The sequence below is a fragment of the Haliotis rufescens genome, unplaced genomic scaffold, assembly GCF_023055435.1.
Source record: "Haliotis rufescens isolate VD_foot unplaced genomic scaffold, xgHalRufe1.0.p SCAF_17, whole genome shotgun sequence".
NCBI lineage: Eukaryota > Metazoa > Mollusca > Gastropoda > Lepetellida > Haliotidae > Haliotis > Haliotis rufescens.
The window spans coordinates 27,419,343-27,439,189 of record NW_025963857.1 but is presented as its reverse complement, the minus strand read 5'-3'; the positions used below and the strand labels follow the sequence as shown (position 1 = coordinate 27,439,189).

The following is a 19,847-nucleotide window of genomic DNA, read 5'->3' as shown; positions in this document are numbered from 1 at the left end:
AAATGGATTGGAATAATTTTGTTGAATTGTGGAATAACAAACAATCACACACACAGAAACAATACATGAAACCACACATGGGATGGTGTTTTTGGTGGGGTGATAAAAGGATAAGGTACTGGTAAAAAGTACAGGAAAGTACAGTGAAAGCAATTACTACTTCTGTGTTATACCATTCTGAATAAAACAGTCAAACACTTACCATAAACCATGCATTCACAGTCAAACATTCAGTTAACCATTCACCATCAACCATGCCTTCAGTCAACCATTCACCATGCCTTTACAGTCAACCATTCACCCTCAACCATGCATTCACAGCCAACCATTCACCATCAACCATGCATTCAGTTAACCATCCACCATCAAACATTCAGTCAGCCATTCACCATTGACCATGCATTCAGTCAACATTTCATCATCATACATTCACCATCAACCATGCATTTAGTCAACCGTTCACCATCAAACATTCACAGTCAACCATTCACCATCAACCATTTTTGTTCTCATTCATGTCAACATATCTGCCAACTTTCAAAACAATTTCTAAACATTTTGCTCAATTCTTAAATTATGCAGATCCTGTGAGCCAAAAGGTTGCCTTATCCCACCTTGTCCTTTCAGGTTCAAAACCCAGACTTAACTCCCTTTAAGCTAACACTTAAGCCTACTGAGCTACTGTATTCACCTTCTGCCCCACTCTGGGGCACGGGTGGCCCAGTCGTCTAAGGCACCACGATTCACTGTGCAGAGTTGCGTCCCTTGGGCACGCCAGAAACCTATGATCGTGGGTTCGAATCCCGGTTTGCCCCAGTTATGTTTCTAGGTTTGTGAGCACCATACCCGTGCTCGTGGGTTTCACCGAAGTGGTAAACATCTGAGACCTGCATCACTTCGGGCTTTCCTCCGACATTAAGCTGACACGCCGCGATATAACTGGAATACTGTTAAAAGCAGCGTTAAACCCAACTCACTCACTCTGCCCCACTCATTTATAATGCATGTCTTCAGGTTACTTGAGAACGGACTCCACTTCATTACATCACTGACACACATTAATGCATTGCATTTCGCTGGTATCAGCTGTTCAGCACTGATCTAAGTAACATGAATGGAGCGAGTTGACTTTAATCTGCATGTGTTTGATAACAACAACATTTGTATTGGTGGAACTAGAGAGTCTAGTGATGTGTAAGCTTTCAATTGCAAAGAAATCCATTCCTTATCTTAACTGGAGAATATCACATCTGGGGCTCAACTGGTCGATAATAATCATTCAGAACCCCACCTAAGATGGAAGTCAATCTCGAAGAAACCTATTATGTTTGACTGCCAATTTTGGGAAATTTTTAAACAGAAGTTAGAAAAATGTTGATTCGATTTCACTAACTTTTAGCAGAAAGCTTTAGTTTTTCCCTTTAATCAAATTTTTGCAAGAATTTTAGTATAGTTTAGTGCTACATATTGGCCCGGTGTTCTGAATTTAATTTAAGACTTTATCATCCAAAGATATATTTGAATGTTGATTGCAGTGATCAGCAGTCACTTGATTGATCTAAAGGTAAGTATGGTGGTGATAAAATTGAGTTTTATCTACTTTGGTACTGTAAATCATGAAATTAATGCGTCTGCAAAAGAATAAGAATGCTGGCCCCTGGCCAAAAATGCGACTCAATATGAATGCGACACCCCCCTCCTCTCAAGCATTAGTGGATATGTTATCTAAATAAAATATCCTCTGTCAGGACATGCATGCGCGCTGGCTCGTGTCGGCCTTTGACTCAGTCGCAAAGAACAAACACACCGTGTTGCGTAGGTGGTGTCTGTCTGGACTTGCAGGTGTGATCAGTGATGACGTAAGTGAGTAGAACTCGTCTTGACCCGAGTAGTGACAATACACAGGATGTTATTAGTGTCTGAATGGCATTGTTTATATACTTGTTACAAGTGCTGCTCAATAAACAGTAATGTGGAATACATAGTTGTTTGTTTCCAGCGCATGTCTAAGTTGGTATTTCTGCTATCCAAAATGTCTTTTTGTTGATATAAATGCGATGTTTAATAATGCGAGCCAAGACCCCTCGCATTTTTCGCATTTAATTCACGCTCGCGTTAATTTCAAGATTTGCAGTATTTCATGAACCACATTCAGAACTTGGAAACCTTTAAACAATGCTGTTGAGTGCATTATGATCTGGAAGCATACTCTTAGTAACCGGGTCTTATTGAAAAGTTGACAATACATAAACAATACTTGAAAAATCAACAAGAAAACAGCATTATCACCATCCCCCGCCGTGAGAATTTTGTTTGTTTATATAGTCGTGAATTAATTGTTAACTATGAAAAGAAGAGTCCTACATATCTTTAAGAAGAGATAGGATGGCTTTATGTCTGGAGAAAATCTTATTTTCAAACTAACATGGATCAAGGGCTGTAACTGTATGCACCAAATCTAAAAAGATGAAGCAAGGGATGGCACTATAGAAAATGATAATTTTTGGCACCATGTGTATCTCTTAGATAAGCATGGAACCTTCATTCATGTAACTTCAGTAGTTGCTGAGAAAACTTGTCCCCATTGCAGTATGTCCCTGAGTGAGTAAGTTCCTGAATAAGTTCCTGAATAAGTTCCTGAATGAGCGAGTAAGTTCCTAATTACACAACAGCAACGTGTGAGTAAGTTCCTGAGTGAGTAAGTTCCTGAATGAGCGAGTAAGTTCCTAATTACACAACAGCAACGTGTGAGTAAGTTCCTGAGTGAGTAAGTTCCTGAGTGAGTAAGTTCCTAATTACACAACAGCAACGTGTGAGTAAGTTCCTGAGTGAGTAAGTTCCTAATTACACAACAGCAACGTGTGAGTAAGTTCCTGAGTGAGTAAGTTCCTAATTACACAACAGCAACGTGTGAGTAAGTTCCTGAGTGAGTAAGTTCCTAATTACACAACAGCAACGTGTGAGTAAGTTCCTGAGTGAGTAAGTTCCTAATTACACAACAGCAACGTGTGAGTAAGTTCCTGAGTGAGTAAGTTCCTAATTACACAACAGCAACATGTGAGTAAGTTCCTGAGTGAGTAAGTTCCTAATTACACAACAGCAACGTGTGAGTAAGTTCCTGAGTGAGTAAGTTCCTAATTACACAACAGCAACGTGTGAGTAAGTTCCTGAGTGAGTAAGTTCCTAATTACACAACAGCAACGTGTGAGTAAGTTCCTGAGTGAGTAAGTTCCTAATTACACAACAGCAACATGTGAGTAAGTTCCTGAGTGAGTAAGTTCCTAATTACACAACAGCAACGTGTGAGTAAGTTCCTGAGTGAGTAAGTTCCTAATTACACAACAGCAACGTGTGAGTAAGTTCCTGAGTGAGTAAGTTCCTAATTACACAACAGCAACGTGTGAGTAAGTTCCTGAGTGAGTAAGTTCCTAATTACACAACAGCAACATGTGAGTAAGTTCCTGAGTGAGTAAGTTCCTAATTACACAACAGCAACGTGTGAGTAAGTTCCTGAGTGAGTAAGTTCCTAATTACACAACAGCAACGTGTGAGTAAGTTCCTGAGTGAGTAAGTTCCTAATTACACAACAGCAACATGTGAGTAAGTTCCTGAGTGAGTAAGTTCCTAATTACACAACAGCAACATGTGAGTAAGTTCAAGAATGAGTAAGTTCCTGAATGAGTAAGTTCCGGAGTGAGTAAGTTCCTGAATGAGTAAGTTCCTGAATGAGTAAGTTCCTGAATGAGTAAGTTCCTGAATGAGTAAGTTCAAGAATGAGTAAGTTCCTGAATGAGTAAGTTCCTGAATGAGTAAGTTCCTGAATGAGTAAGTTCCTGAATGAGTAAGTTCCTGAGTGAGTAAGTTCAAGAATGAGTAAGTTCCTGAATGAGTAAGTTCCTGAATGAGTAAGTTCAAGAATGAGTAAGTTCCTGAATGAGTAAGTTCCTGAATGAGTAAGTTCATGAATGAGTAAGTTCCTGAATGAGTAAGTTCCTGAATGAGTAAGTTCCTGAGTGAGTAAGTTCAAGAATGAGTAAGTTCCTGAATGAGTAAGTTCCTGAATGAGTAAGTTCAAGAATGAGTAAGTTCCTGAATGAGTAAGTTCCTGAATGAGTAAGTTCAAGAATGAGTAAGTTCATGAATGAGTAAGTTCCTGAATGAGTAAGTTCAAGAATGAGTAAGTTCCTGAATGAGTAAGTTCCTGAATGAGTAAGTTCCTGAATGAGTAAGTTCCTGAATGAGTAAGTTCAAGAATGAGTAAGTTCCTGAATGAGTAAGTTCCTGAATGAGTAAGTTCAAGAATGAGTAAGTTCCTGAATGAGTAAGTTCAAGAATGAGTAAGTTCCTGAATGAGTAAGTTCCTGAATGAGTAAGTTCAAGAATGAGTAAGTTCCTGAATGAGTAAGTTCCTGAATGAGTAAGTTCAAGAATGAGTAAGTTCCTGAATGAGTAAGTTCCTGAATGAGTAAGTTCCTGAGTGAGTAAGTTCCTGAATGAGTAAGTTCAAGAATGAGTAAGTTCCTGAATGAGTAAGTTCCTGAATGAGTAAGTTCAAGAATGAGTAAGTTCCTGAATGAGTAAGTTCCTGAATGAGTAAGTTCCTGAGTGAGTAAGTTCAAGAATGAGTAAGTTCCTGAATGAGTAAGTTCCTGAGTGAGTAAGTTCAAGAATGAGTAAGTTCATGAATGAGTAAGTTCCTGAGTGAGTAAGTTCAAGAATGAGTAAGTTCAAGAATGAGTAAGTTCATGAATGAGTAAGTTCCTGAGTGAGTAAGTTCAAGAATGAGTAAGTTCCTGAATGAGTAAGTTCATGAATGAGTAAGTTCCTGAATGAGTAAGTTCATGAATGAGTAAGTTCCTGAGTGAGTAAGTTCAAGAATGAGTAAGTTCCTGAATGAGTAAGTTCCTGAGTGAGTAAGTTCAAGAATGAGTAAGTTCATGAATGAGTAAGTTCCTGAGTGAGTAAGTTCAAGAATGAGTAAGTTCCTGAATGAGTAAGTTCCTGAGTGAGTAAGTTCCTGAATGAGTAAGTTCAAGAATGAGTAAGTTCCTGAATGAGTAAGTTCAAGAATGAGTAAGTTCCTGAGTGAGTAAGTTCAAGAATGAGTAAGTTCCTGAATGAGTAAGTTCCTGAGTGAGTAAGTTCCTGAATGAGTAAGTTCAAGAATGAGTAAGTTCCTGAATGAGTAAGTTCCTGAATGAGTAAGTTCAAGAATGAGTAAGTTCCTGAATGAGTAAGTTCCTGAATGAGTAAGTTCATGAATGAGTAAGTTCATGAATGAGTAAGTTCATGAAGGAGTGAGTAAATTTCTTAAAAAGGAAGTAAGACCCTGAAGGAGAAAGTGAGTGAGTCTTTGAATGAATGAGAACTTGAATGAGTGAGTGAGAATCTGAGCTGGAAAGTGAGATGATGAATGGATTTCCTGAACGAGTGAATGAGACTCGTGAGTGAGTGAGTGAGTGAGTGAGTAGGGTTTAATGCCGCTTTTAATATTATTCCAGTTATATCGCAGCGTGTCAGCTTAATGTGGGACGAAAGCCCAAAGTGATGCAGGTCTCAGACGTTTACCACTTCGATGAAACCCACGAGCATGGGTATGGTGCTGACAAACCTAGAAACATAATCGGGGCGAACTGGGATTCGAACCCACAATCATAGGTTACTGACGTGCCCAAGGGACACAACTCTGCACAGCAAATTGCGGCGCCTTAGACGACTGGGCCACCCGTGCCCCCTTTCTGAGTATGTAGTAGATACATACATATATATATATACACACGCAAACAACTGAAGTACAACAGAAACAATGCCAGGAATAACCATGGGAGTTAGTAATCAAATGAATTTTTAAAATTCTTTACAAATTTCATTCAAAAAACGAATTCTAAATTTTCAACACCATCAAAAGGAAAATCTCCCCAAGAATAAAATGATAAAACAAAGAATAATACACAAGGGATAAAACATTTCATAATCAAGGCAGTAATCATGCACTCCAAATGCCACATGGATAGAAAAACTCTGACTACTTCTGATGCAGGCTTGAAAACAACGTTATCTATAATTTATCAATTAATTATCGACATTGCCACGCAATACTCTACGCAATGTACAGATAACACGATCTCTACCAGGGGTGTCCTTAGTCTTATCTCAAGCTTTTATTTAACACCAAATAATACATAAGGGACTCGGCCAATGAAAACAGAAAGCAGTAGGCAAAGACCGAAATACATTCCACTCAGCTGATCAACAGCTGATAACACTACCAGTTGGTGTCCCATGCATGTGAAATTAACGACTGTCATCCCATCAGCCGGGCCAGGGGAATATTTATTGTTTAAAAGTTTACAGCTGTTTCTGAATTGTCTTTGATGATTTATTTCTGGAGATGCAAGTTGATTTATTGATATCTAAATGAAAAGGATCTAATATATTTTTTGTTGATATGAAATAAATGCTCTTTTAACTTTGATTTTTTGTCAAATTGGCTGCATTGGCACATTGTGTTTGAGCAATAATATTTGAGGTGAAGGTGAGGTGAAATGGTGTTTAACGTCACGTCCAAGATTATTGCACTTATATGGCGACGTTCATGCACATGTGTGTGCTTGTGTGGCTGCTTGTACTAGTCCGGACTGATGCCAATTTATAGTGCTAGCTCACTGAGATACCATGCCACAGTTTAACATGAATACCCCACTCAGACACAGTATACTGACTCAGAGCCGACCAGTTCAGTCCAGACAGGGTAACAACAAGTACCATCTTTTAACAGCTTTTGGTATGACACGGTTGGGGATCGAATCCCGGACCTTGTGCTCTCCGGGCAGACGCTCTACCACTAGACCATGGAGGCAGTCTCAAAAATATTTCATAAACAGCTAAATTCAAAATAAACAGATCAGCGTGAGGTTTAAAAAATCAAATCTACAGTTAACATACACTTACATAAAAATAGTTCTGTATTGATTGTTCAGTGACATTCTGTCTTTGTAGTGAAGTAAATCATAAATATGATCAATGTCTTGTAAATTGCCAGCATCATCCAAAGTGTATGTTTGATAATATGCAGCCACGTGCTAAGAAAATTTGTACTTATTAAAACTATACACAAGATAAATTTGTCGCTGATCGAGTGGCAGTGAACAAACTTTAATAGCTAAAGCACTGGTGAAACTTAAACATTTTTTTGATAATAGTCACCAGGCAATTATATACTCTATGCTGTTGTATACACCAGAAAATATTGACTGTCACGTAAATTTTCGGTTTTACTAAGTGGCGCTTATAAAAATCACTTCCAAATAAATCAAGAAGTCGGACAGAAGTGCTTATTTGAGAAGGGCGCTTAATAGAGAAACTATGGTAGGTGTTATTTTAGTCGTTGAAGAACACACACACAACTTGCTTTGATCCAAAAAGAAAAATTTAAAAATGATATTGGATAAAATTGACAGTGATTTATATCAGCAAAGAGATATTAACAATTTCAAATAACTGTCCTTTAGACAACTTTCTCAATACAAGACTGACCAAAGTAAATGAAGCAGCAAATGGGTACCCGGTAGGATGAGATGTAATTGTGAATGCAGAGGTGAGGTGAAATGGGTTTAACGTTGCATCCAAGATTATTGCACTTATATAGCGACCTGCATGTACTAGTCCGGACTGATGCCAATTTATAGTGCTAGCTCACTGAGATACCATGCCGCAGTTTAACATGAATACCCCACTCAGACACAGTATACTGACACCAAGCCGACTAGTCCTTGTTTTAGCCCCTTAATGCCGAGCGCCAGACAGGGTAACAACAAGTACCATATTTTAACGTCTTTTGGTATGACGCGGTCGGGGATCGAACCCTGGACCTTCTGCTCTCCGGGCGGACGCTCTACCACTAGACCACAGAGGCGGTCTGTGAATGCAGAACCTTCTGGTGTCTAACTTGAATGTATTGAGGTGAATAGAATATGAGCTGTTTGAACTAGTGTGTCATTGACTTGTGAGTCACGTCTCACACTCACCAAGTAGCACCAACTGAATGAACAACTACTCCAACTCATAACAATACAATTGCTAACAAAAGCACAAATCCCCATGTATTTGCTAAAACGTGATTTTCATATTTGGTTTACAAAGTGTCCCTTAAATTCAATTTCATATGCAACGACAGCTCAATTAGTCAAAGAAGGTACATGATAACGAGGAGTTCACTGAATGCATCAGTAGAAGATTCAATACAAAGCACTTAACTCAAGTGTTCATGTAATCTCCAAACAATTACCACTTGCAAACAGGAGAGTCTCATAAGCATGCAGAATGTTTAATGTGATTTTGATGTTTGACAAGTAATATTGTCAATCCTTGGCAAACTCGAAATGGATATTGCGAAATCTCAGTTTCAAGAAGTATATTTTACATGGAAATCTATAAGCCAAAATACAAAAACAACAAGTTCTGTTTCAGGAAAGAACAAAATCAATTCCAACCGGTACTCTTATCAGAGGTTTTGAATAGTCACAAGCATCACAACATCCAGTGCCTGTACAAGAAAAGACACTATAAAATAAATATCATGAATTTTCAGCAGTTATAAAAAAGGAATTAGGGGATTCTGCTGCCTCACTGCCTGAACACGGACATATTGTTAAACTATGCCCGACGAATTCATTAGTTTTGTTCTTGGAATAAAGTTATGAATAATAATAACATTAATAATCTATGATAGTTATAGACAAAAAGTATTGGACTCTGTGAACCGATATGAATTATTTACTGAAAGGAACTACTTTTACAGACAACCGGCGCCTTAACTTGACTTCTACATGACCTTGACCTTCAATGTTCAAGTCCATGAATATGATGCATGACATATGTAACAAATGAATTCACTTGAAAAAATTCAGCTAAAATGGGCAGATAGACTTGCTCATAAGTCATATAAAAAATCTATCATGCACATACTATTTTCCTGATGAGTATCTATATATAGTGCTGCACACTGGAACATGCGGACAAGCAGGAAATACAGGTCGATACAAGTTGGCGAGTTAAGATTAAAAGTCACTTCACCATACACAATGAAAGCATAGACGCTACAAATCAGGAATAAAACCTGGCAGGTGCATGATTGCAGGAACGTGGAGGCAATCTTGTAAGTACAACAGGAGAATGTTTCCCTAATAACTATTTATGAATAAAGGTTAGGATCAATTTTATTTCCATACCAATGAAAACTACTATTAAAGGCCAACGCCAAAAGACATTATTACAAGGGTTCGTTGTTAAGTTGAAGGACTGAATTTTCTCTAATTTCCTTTGTCTGAAACACATTTAACATCATTAATCAAATATTTTTAAAATTTCTATTACCGACGCTGTCTGTTATAAAATTTCGGCAATCAATTTTGATTTATCCACAGTCAAAGATACATATTGTTTGTCGAACATTTTCACAAAGATGTATAAGGAAAGACATGACAGAGATCATCCATTCTGTAATAAGCAGTGACAGGAAGGAAAAGAGGCATCAATCAAAACATCCTGATTTTGTTATTATCCATAAGGAAATGTGGCATCTGACAGTATGGACACATTCACAAAGGGTTTCTTGATGTCCCAGTGACATCATTAAGACAGAATTAGGGGTTTTTCTTTGTTGTTCTGACAGAGATTGATGGAGGGACTTGACGATGAAATGTGATCATGACAAATCTGTGACATATTCGTGAAATATGATCACACCAGGCAATTGTTTTAATGGATCTGGTATTTGATTCTTGTGAAACTTGGACCTTCATCACATTTCAGATGGAATCAGAGGAATATATTTCGATTTCTGTTTTGTTGGTGTGTTCAAGCGGTACAAGTCAATACAATAACCTTCCAAAACCTCAGAGGGATCTTGGGTTGTATAATCCCCAAGGAGCTGAGAATGAAAATTGAGTGCAAACTGATCCATTGACCTGGGTAATAAAAGGGTTTATTATCATTATATTATTAATAATCAACCCTTGGGCGTGAAAATACTTGTATATTAGTCGTAAAGGACAAGAGACAACAAGTGTTGAAACTGTTGGCGTGACTGCTGAAATACGGACAATGAAATTATAAGAAACACTCCATCAGTTGTTTCTGAAGGTGTCGGAAGCATCACTTTAAGAACAGAGCTTAACCAGAAGCTCTTCTACAGCAAAGAAGGCTGAAGTCTGTATTCAATTATGGTAATTCCTGACAGGTGTCACCATGATGGAACATTTAAAGAACAAAATTACCATCCACACAATCTAAGACACTGAACGATTTTACAGAGACTAGTATTTATCAAGACATCAGCAAAACCAGGGTCTGTTATTCAAGGAGAAAGATGGAAACACTGTGCCGATCGATCTGTACACGCAAGTACACCTCTGGGAATATTGGTGATTATTTGCTCACGTACGCTCGACACAAGGGAAACTGCCTCGCTTAATTGGTTACCTCCCTTTGAAATAGTGATTAGCCATTATCAGGTTAATGTCTATCACATTGAACCACGTTGCGAGGCTTGTTATTTTGAAGTCCTCTTTAGGAAAGTAGTTTCTAAAAGTGTACTATCACTGACGCCATCTGCTTTCTATGAAATCAATATTTATGGATGCATATTTTTTTTAAACATTTTTATAAAATATCGGCAAATTGAGATTATTGATCTTGAAAACTATGTTTTGGTAAAGGTATGTATAAATAGAGTTACAAATTTATAAAATACAGTTTAATGATCAAAATTTTCAAATATTTCAAAAGTTTCAAACATGGATTTGATACCTGTAAACTTCATTAAAAACCAAATATGTTATGGAGAATTACAGCTATCAATCAAATCATTTAAAGTGTGCCAGCAGAAAATACCATCAACATCTATCGGCTTGGTCAAGCGACCTGGCTGGTTATTGAACAGGTTTCAAAGAGAGAAGGAATTGAAAAGTCAAGTCTTAAATACACTCAACCTAATATAGAATTCAAATTAGAAATCAACCAAGAGCAATGCTAAGGGACAAGAGGCACATGATGAAGGCACAAGATTGATGCTGATCGAGTACTACCTGGGTTCTGCATCCCCATGCACACAAACCGCCTCCGTAGTCGAGTGGATAACTGTCTGCCCTGAGAGTGGACAAGGTCAGTGGTTCAATCCCCCTCCACATAATACCGAAAGTCATTAAAAGATGGTACTTGTTGTTACCCTGCCTGGCACTCAGCGTAAGGGGATAAAACAAGGCCTGTCAGCCTGTAGTCAGTACACTGTGTGAGTTGGGTAGCCATATGTTGAACTGCAAGGGATAGTTGAAGGAACATATTCGCTCTCGCAGCACATTTTGTCATTAGAGATGTGTTGTGGTGAAATGGAATTTAATGTCGTGTCCAAGATTATTGCATTTATATAGTGACGTCCATGCACGTGTGTGTGTGTGTGTGTGTGTGTGTGTCTGCTTGTATTAGTCCGGACAAAAGCCAATTTTACAAAGCTAGCCAACTGAGATACCACACCGCAGTTTAACATGAATACTCCACTCAGAAACAGTATACTGACTCCCGAACCGACCAGTCCTTCTTTTAGCCCCTTAAGGCTGAGCACCAGGCAGGGTAACACTAAGTACCATCTTTAAATGTCTTTTGGTATGACGCGGCTGGGGATGCTCTTCCACAAGACTACTTGTGCCCTTAGAATCGGGGTGATGACACGGCTATGGCAGCGAATGGGTTAGAGCACAAATGTTTTCAGGACATCAATTATATCCAGCAAACAGTTTCATTTCTTCGTAAATCATGAGGCAAAAGAATTTTTCCAGTATTTTGAGAAACAATTTAAAATATGCAACGGTCAGAGCCCTATTGCTGTGAAGAGTGTAATCTCTCCGACTGTAATAAATACTTTGTAAAAACCATCCTGATACCATCTGACAACCTTGAGCTACAAATATCCATGTTCCCCAGCCTAATCAAACTTGGGCCTCTCTGTCCAAGTCAGCTGCGGTAATCAACTAGCAACACGTACATCACACTGTACAGAAAGCCAGGTTTTGTTCCAGTGATTAATGCCCAGTGATAACCTGCTCACATTAATCCTGTCCTTGTGTTGTCTGAGACAGCGTCTTCAATCACCAATAACTTGCTGCATTCTGGGTAATATACTGGGATCGGTGATACATGAGGGCGCCAGTGGCGATGTCGGTGGTGTTGAAGTTGGAGGATGTGCATGTAGATGATCCTTGTAACTCAAACAGGCTGATAGTCAAACTAGTGGCAGTTAAATTTAAAGTTGATTTCTGAGATTATACCAATAAATATGAATATTGGCTAACCCTTAGTCTCTGAAAATATATCATTTTGATAGAAACTCCATTTGAATTAAAAAAGAAGACCCAGTAAGATGGCAGATTTTGAACCTGAGAAAAATCTAGACTTGCTTCAAATAGAGCTTTTCCATTGTAGAAAGGGCTAGTTGGAAGGCACAATAATATGGTAAAGGGACTAGGAGACAGAAAAATATGAATATATGAAATATTTGAGGGAATTATTTATTCTTGAATATTCCTGAAGTCTAGAATGAAAATAGACCTTCTAAAAAACATTGGGTCAAATTGGAGCAAAATGTCCCATTTTAACATACCAATCCTCTGAATCTCCCACCACCCATCCTCCAACCCTCCTACAACAAACGACTCACCCATTGCCAGCTGTTTCAGTATAGTACCTCACTATCAGACACCAATAAGTGGAAATGCTTTGTATGATGAAATAACCATTTGCCATTTCCAGAATTCCTCTACACCTCCCCTCGAACACAAAACCAAGATTCTGAGAATCACCCACCTTTAATCAATTAAACACTCCATCTACATGTTGTTTCTAAGGGGCATCCTGCCCTTGCTAAGTACAGACAATTCCAAACTAAACAGAGTAGTCTAACTCAATAAACAGAAGGGAATACCCTTGGTCTCCAATGAAGCTACTCATCTTTCTGGAGGTGGCATCGACTGCTCGCTCTGTGCCTCCCAGCACAGCATCTCCAATACCAAGCTAACATAGACTGTATTAGTCGTGACATTTAACGGCATCAACACTGCCACCAAGATAATTTGAAACATTTCTGTTGTGATATCTCTGTATATTGAATCTTGATCAGGGATAAGCTCCAAGGGAATTACGGACCACTCCCACCATAACTTAACACTTTATCATGGCCAAAATCTTCATGGAGAATAACAAGCCTTCAGATAGTTTTGAGGATTACCCATACGCTAGCATTTGCAAAGGGTATTGATATTGTCTTGAGGTATTCAGCCAATGAGTCGTCCTTTTTAAAAATAATTCTACTTATATACTGTTTCAGACATTTTCCCAAGGCAAGGGAGTTAATTGACCATAAAAGTCCAGTTTCCACCCTTGCTGAACTAGGCTGGAATTCCGGAGTTACGATTTGTCTGGACTAATGAGTCTATGCATAGTTCAATCAAAATTGTGTAAGGAACAAGGCATCCGGTTTGTAATCTGCCATGCAGATTTCACCATTTTACACCAAATATAAATGAGATCAGAGGTGGAATATCTGGTCAATAAAAGTGAGTGAGTGAGTTGGGTTTAACACCACTTTTAACAGTATTCCAGTCATATCATGGCGTGTCGGCTTAATGTGGGAGGAAAGCCCGAAGTGATGCAGGTCTCAGACGTTTACCACTTCGGTGAAATCCACAAGCACGGGTATGGTGCTGACAAACCTAGAAACATAATCAGGGCAAATCAGGATTCTAACCCACGATCATAGGTTTCTGGCATGCCCAAGGGATGCAACTCTGCACGGTGAATTGCGGCGCCTTAGACGACTGGGCCACCTGTGCCCCCGGTCAATAGGAGGGACATAGAAGGGACAAAACACAAAATAGCTAGTAATGTCACTAAGATCGAGCCCTGAAATTCAAGCCCAGTTCGGCAAGGGTGGAAACTGGGCTTGTACTGTCAGCTAATTCCCTTGCATCAGGAAGATGGTTTCAGATGAATTTCGATCTGTTCTTGTTGTTTGTTTGTTTGATTGTTGTTTAACACCACACTCAGCAATATTATAGCTATATGACAGCAGTCAGTAAATAATCAGGTCTGGACCAGACAATCCAGTTATTGACATCGTGAGCATCAATCTAAGCAACTGGGATATGATGACAAAGATCAACCAAGTCAGACTACCCAATCCTGTTAGTCGCCCCTTACTACAAGCATAGTTGCCTTTTACGGCAAGCATGGGTTGCTGATGACCTATTCTACCCGGATCTTCACAGGCCTCTCTGTTCATCAGTTGCCCCATCCACATTCAAAAGTTCGAGAAATATGACAATCGGTATTAGAAGAAATGGTACAGACAATCGGCATCAGGATTGTGAGAATATGCGGGAAATACCGAACTTAACCCACTTGGTTTTAAATTGGATTTGTCTGACATTGCCAAGGTCACATTCTATTCAGGGAGTCATCATTATTAAATTTAAGGTAACTATTTTTAAAACTTGCACATTTTATCGACATCCTTAAAGAGGCTGTACTTTATGTTGAGATCTTATATATTAACGACTCAAGATCATTGTTTATCATACAATAAAACACTGCAGGTAACAATGAGTTACGACCATGAGTCGTTTATTTCATAAATAAACAGTGATACATGTCTATGTGACAATAAGAGAGCAAGAATGAGAGATTGAGCTGGGTTTAACGCCACTTTGAACAGTATTCCAGTTATAGTACGGCATATCAGCTTAAATGTGGGAAGCAGGTCTGAGACGTTTTCAGCAACCCATGCTTGTCATAAAGGCGACTATGCTTGTCGTAAAAGGCGAATAACGGGATCAGGTGGTCAGGCTTGCTGACTTGGTTGATGAATGTCAATTGAGTGAGTCAATTGTGCAGATCGATGCTCATGATGTCAATCACTGGATTGTCTGGTCCAGACTCGATTATTTACAGACTGCCGTCATATAGCTGGAATATTGTTGAGTGTGGCGTTAAACAACAAACAAAAAACGTCATTCAGGGAATAGAGATCTGTAGAGTAATACAGGTCTGTAGGCTGAAAAGGTCAAATTGGGCAATAACAGTGTTGTTTACTGGGAGTGTTTTTGTTTTATTTGCATATTTGTTCACAAGGAATTCAAAATTATTTGGTAATTGTGATTTATCTTGTTTATGTTACGCAAACACTGAGCTTATCTGGAGATCTGGAATACAGAAATAGTTTCATTATTAACGCTATAAAAGTAAATCGCAATTCACACTGCACCTCTCCTTTAGGTATAAAAAGTGTTCACCAAGTTTGAAAAGAACCTGTGCAGAAGATTTCAAGTGATAGGTCACAAAAAGAAATAGCCTCAGATGGACAGACAGGTATAACTAGGATAATAATAATAATAATAATAATAATAATAATAATACGCTTAATCACCCAAACGAAAAAATCTGGTTCCCTGGTTTTGTAGTGCTGCACAATTTCAACGATCGGCCAATCCCCAACCTGTCAACTCCTGCCTTAGATATTTTAATCACATTACAGAGCTTTTCTGTCAGCTCATCTGTTTGATTACCATGTCGACATCTCACGCCAAGAATTATTAAGTAACAACATAGAAGATGCCCTTAGTTCTCTACTTAGGGATTAAGCCCCGCCAGAATATTTGTGATGTAATCTCTTATCTGCAAGGGCAACAGTAGGTTATGGTAACCAAGCAGGATGTTAGTCATGAAAAGTTAGTTACAGTCATGAATTGTTATATTAATTATTCAAAATGTCAAGATCAAAGGTCGTTTCACAAACTAAGTGAGTGAGTGAGTGAGTATGGTTTTACGCCGCTTTTAACAATATTCCAGGAATATCACGGCGGGGGACACCAAAAATGGGCTTCACACATTGTACCCATGTCGGGAATCGAACTCGGGTCTTCGGCGTGACGAGCAAACGCTTTAACCACTAGCCCCCCACAAACTAAGTGTATGCAAAGCTGCTGTCTAGTCTGTGATGGGCCAACATTTCAGCATCAACTGCGCTTGAACAGTTGGCACGGTGGAAACAGACAACATATTCTTACTAAACAGTCCTATTCATAGCTTCTTAGCCAACTGTCTTCTGAGAAGATTTCTATCGCTGCCTGTTAGGTCGTCTTACCAACACGAACTTGATCCATTCATCTTGGACAGACAGATGAGGCGGAAACTGATGTAAGCTAACATTACTGGATCTGGTGGTTGTAGATTTGGTACCATTACAGCAAATTACACAAAATCAACAATCCATGTAAAATACAACAGATGCACCAGTTGCTCCTAAAGAGATTTGTTTTGGAAGCGATCATGCAGCATTTGATTTCAGCACTTGGGACTTTTAAATACTTTCTTTGAATGTAATGAATTTCTTTCTTTCGGAAATTGACTTGACATATCCACGAAAACTGATATTCCTAAAAATCAACTTTTTCACTATACTTGTTCTTTAAAAAATTCATTCTAAAAAATACTATAGTTTAAAAACACAAGTTTATTTTCCATTACCTTCAAAAAAGAAGATATTTCACGTCAATATCATATTTTTGTGTTCATCTAAAAGGAAGTTAAAAAAAGTACCATAAGAAATCTTTGTCAGTTTTCATAAAAAGGTAGAGGACAAAGAACCTATATAAGTAAATCTTTAATGAGAATCTTACTTCAAGTAAACTTGGGGGCACGGGTGGCCCAGTCGTCTAAAGCGCACACGATTCGCTGTGCAGAGTTGCGTCCCTTGGGCACGCCAGAAACCTATGGTTGTGGGTTCGAATCCTGGTTCGCCCCAATTATGTTTCTAGGTTTGTCAGCACCATACCCGTGCTTGTGGATTTCACCGAAGTGGTAAACGTCTGAGACCTGCATCACTTTGGGCTTTCCTCCCACATTAAGCTGACACGCGCGGATGTAACTGGAATACTGTTAAAAGCGGCGTTAACCCAACTCACTCACTTAAACTCAGGCCCAAAAAAACCTAAGAGACATGTGCCTCTCTTGTCCTACATGCAAGTAAACAGCTGACTTAGCATTTTGTCTTCCCAGGTGCCAGAGACCCTGAATTTGCCTTAGGCACTGCAGTTCCAGAAGGACTCTTAGACATCCTCATATCTGTCAGGATTCCTGGTAACGTGATCAGGTCATTGGGTACAGTGATGTGACTGTAAACTTTGTGGTGCTGAATTCTAAAGGTTGGCTCAACCAAGTCACAGACCTTGGTTTCGTACTGTTCAGGAGGTGCCAGAGGCCGTGGCTCAGGCCAAAGGCACTGCAGTTCAAGAATGGCACTCTCAGCAATCTCAGAACTGGCAGGATTTGTTGGTAATGGGTTCGAATATTAGATTAACTCTGATCCTCAGGGCTGGGAGTTTCTTTTAGTTTTGTTTCGTAAACAATCTCATTAAAATCTGATCTTAGTTCTCGCTATCGCTAAACAAAGATCTGAGGACATCCCATTAAGGGTCACGTCAGAACGACCTTTCACCCCCTTACCAGATCATGAAAGTGACAGTCGGAATGTGTTTTCTAATCATGCAACACGAAATATTTAACAAGGGGTATTCCGAACGACAGTTACGGGTTTTATGATTATATCCATACAATCTAGGCCATCTATAAGCCATTCCAGAATATATTTCTTTTATCAGTTTTAATTTTTTTAATCGAGAATACGTCAAAATATGTTTCGAAGCCTAGTCGCCAGTTTGAAACTAGTGTCGTAAAGCTCAATAAAGCTGCCTTCTGATTGGCTAATGTCGATTTCTTGTCAGTCACTTCATTGGTCGGTCAAAATTCACAAATGGTTGTTCTGACGTGACTCGTAATGGGATGAACTCAGATCTTTGTTTAGTGGTAGCGAAAACTAAGATCTGATTTTAATGAGATAGGTTTCGTAAATGAAATGTCTTCCGTCACTGATATATAATTTGAGGTTTAAGAAGGCATATATAACTTCTTTTCACAATAGGGGTGAAAGGATACATCGGTGCACCGGTGCATCGTGAGTTTTCATGTGATGATACGATACACGATAGGTTTTTCTTTGTATCGATACAAGATGATGCACTTGCTGAAATAAATTCCTTACTACTCGTTCAATGACACTGGCATTTTTGTCAGTCACATATAGCAAAATGTGTCGTAATTAGCATTTCAAGTTCACCACTAAAAATAGCCCTTACATGTGTTTACAGATAGCTTTTCCTTTTGAACCTGCTTTGAAATATTTATTGTCAAGAACTCTCCATGCGATTTGACATAAATATGTGAATGGCGATATGTATCGTATCATGACCTTGTATTGTGACCTTGCTGTATCGTTTCACCCGTATTTCACAACCCACTTATTTTTCATGACATCCAGCAAGATCATATGTCGAATCCAGTTTTGGATGATAAATCCAACTCACTCACTCACTCACTCACCACAGTAACACATGGAAGAAGCCACACATTCATACACTCTAAGATAATTCTACATGAATTTGGAAATTAAATTCTGAATGGTCGATCAGAATCACAACAACCACCTCTGTTTGAAACAGTTGAACTGGCATCGGTATCACCACAGTGAGGTAATATTTATGGTGAGGTGAAGTCAGGTGAAATGGGTTTAACGTCACTGCCAAGATTATTGCACTTATATAGCGACGTGCATGCATGTGTGTGTGTTCGTGGCTGCTTGTACTAGTCCGGACTAATGCCGATTTATAGTGCTAGCTCACTGAGATGACATGCCGCATGGATACCCCACTCAGACACAGTATACTCCGAGCTGACCAGTCCTTGTTTTAGCCCCTTAATGCCGAGCGCCAGACAGGGTAACAACAAGTACCATCTTTTAACGTCTTTTAGTATGACGCGGCCGGGGATCGAACCCCGGACCTTCCGCTCTCCGGGCGGACGCTCTACCACTAGACCACAGAGGCGGTCTAATATTTAGGGAGGATGATGACTCAGCAAAAGTGTAATTTGGTGTGACACCCAATTCTCTCCATCCTTTTCAAACAGATGAAGGTTAAAGACGGTCGTTTCTTCCAAGTGCTTGTCAAAAAACAAACAAAAGCAGATCAAGGGAAAATCAACAGAAGGCCACCCTTTCTACCAAACATCACTCAAGAACTTAATATGCCATCAAAAATAAACCTAAAGATGATATGTCTGTGCCAAGAGTTTGAAACGAGAGATGTTCCTACACAGGGTTCAACAGAAACCAGTGGGTTTTGTAAATAACACGATAGCTTACTTTGGCCATCTATTGTAGCCTACAAGGCCAGATGCCCCAGCTAAACGATTCCAGTGGAAATCAATATTTCACTTCTGGGGAACAAATAAGTGAATTACACTGAAAAAAATACACCTTTTTAACGATAATCTGCTGTTTATTTTCTACTGAATATATACAAAGGCTCCTGGCAAATCCATTCCAGAAAGCTTTTAGCCTTGGCTTTCTTGTACATAACAAATCTGATCTGCTGTTTAAAGTCTTAGAAGTCTCATGTCACATTCACAGTCAAAAGTGGAGCAGTATATATTTAAGAAATATTCTTATATGAGATATCAACATTATATACAGCCTGTTTAAGGATGGTAATAAAATGTACAAACTTTATAAATATGTACTTGTATTGAAATAATGATGGAACCCTGAATACAATCCGACCTCAGCAATGTCTGACAAGTTCAGTTGAGGAACAGTTGGGTTACACAATTTTCACGCTGATTATTTGTACCTATTCTCCCAACACCAGTTGTTATATCTCTCCTAATTTTGGGTGCAATCATAT

The 19,847-nt window shown here is 38.9% G+C and overlaps 1 protein-coding gene across 2 annotated transcripts in view; it reads right to left on the bottom strand.

The window, feature by feature from the left end:
• LOC124138570 (H(+)/Cl(-) exchange transporter 7-like) overlaps positions 1 to 19,847 on the bottom strand; it is a 168,556-nt gene that overhangs the window by 65,913 nt on the left and 82,796 nt on the right. The gene's annotated exons all lie outside the window — the stretch shown is intronic.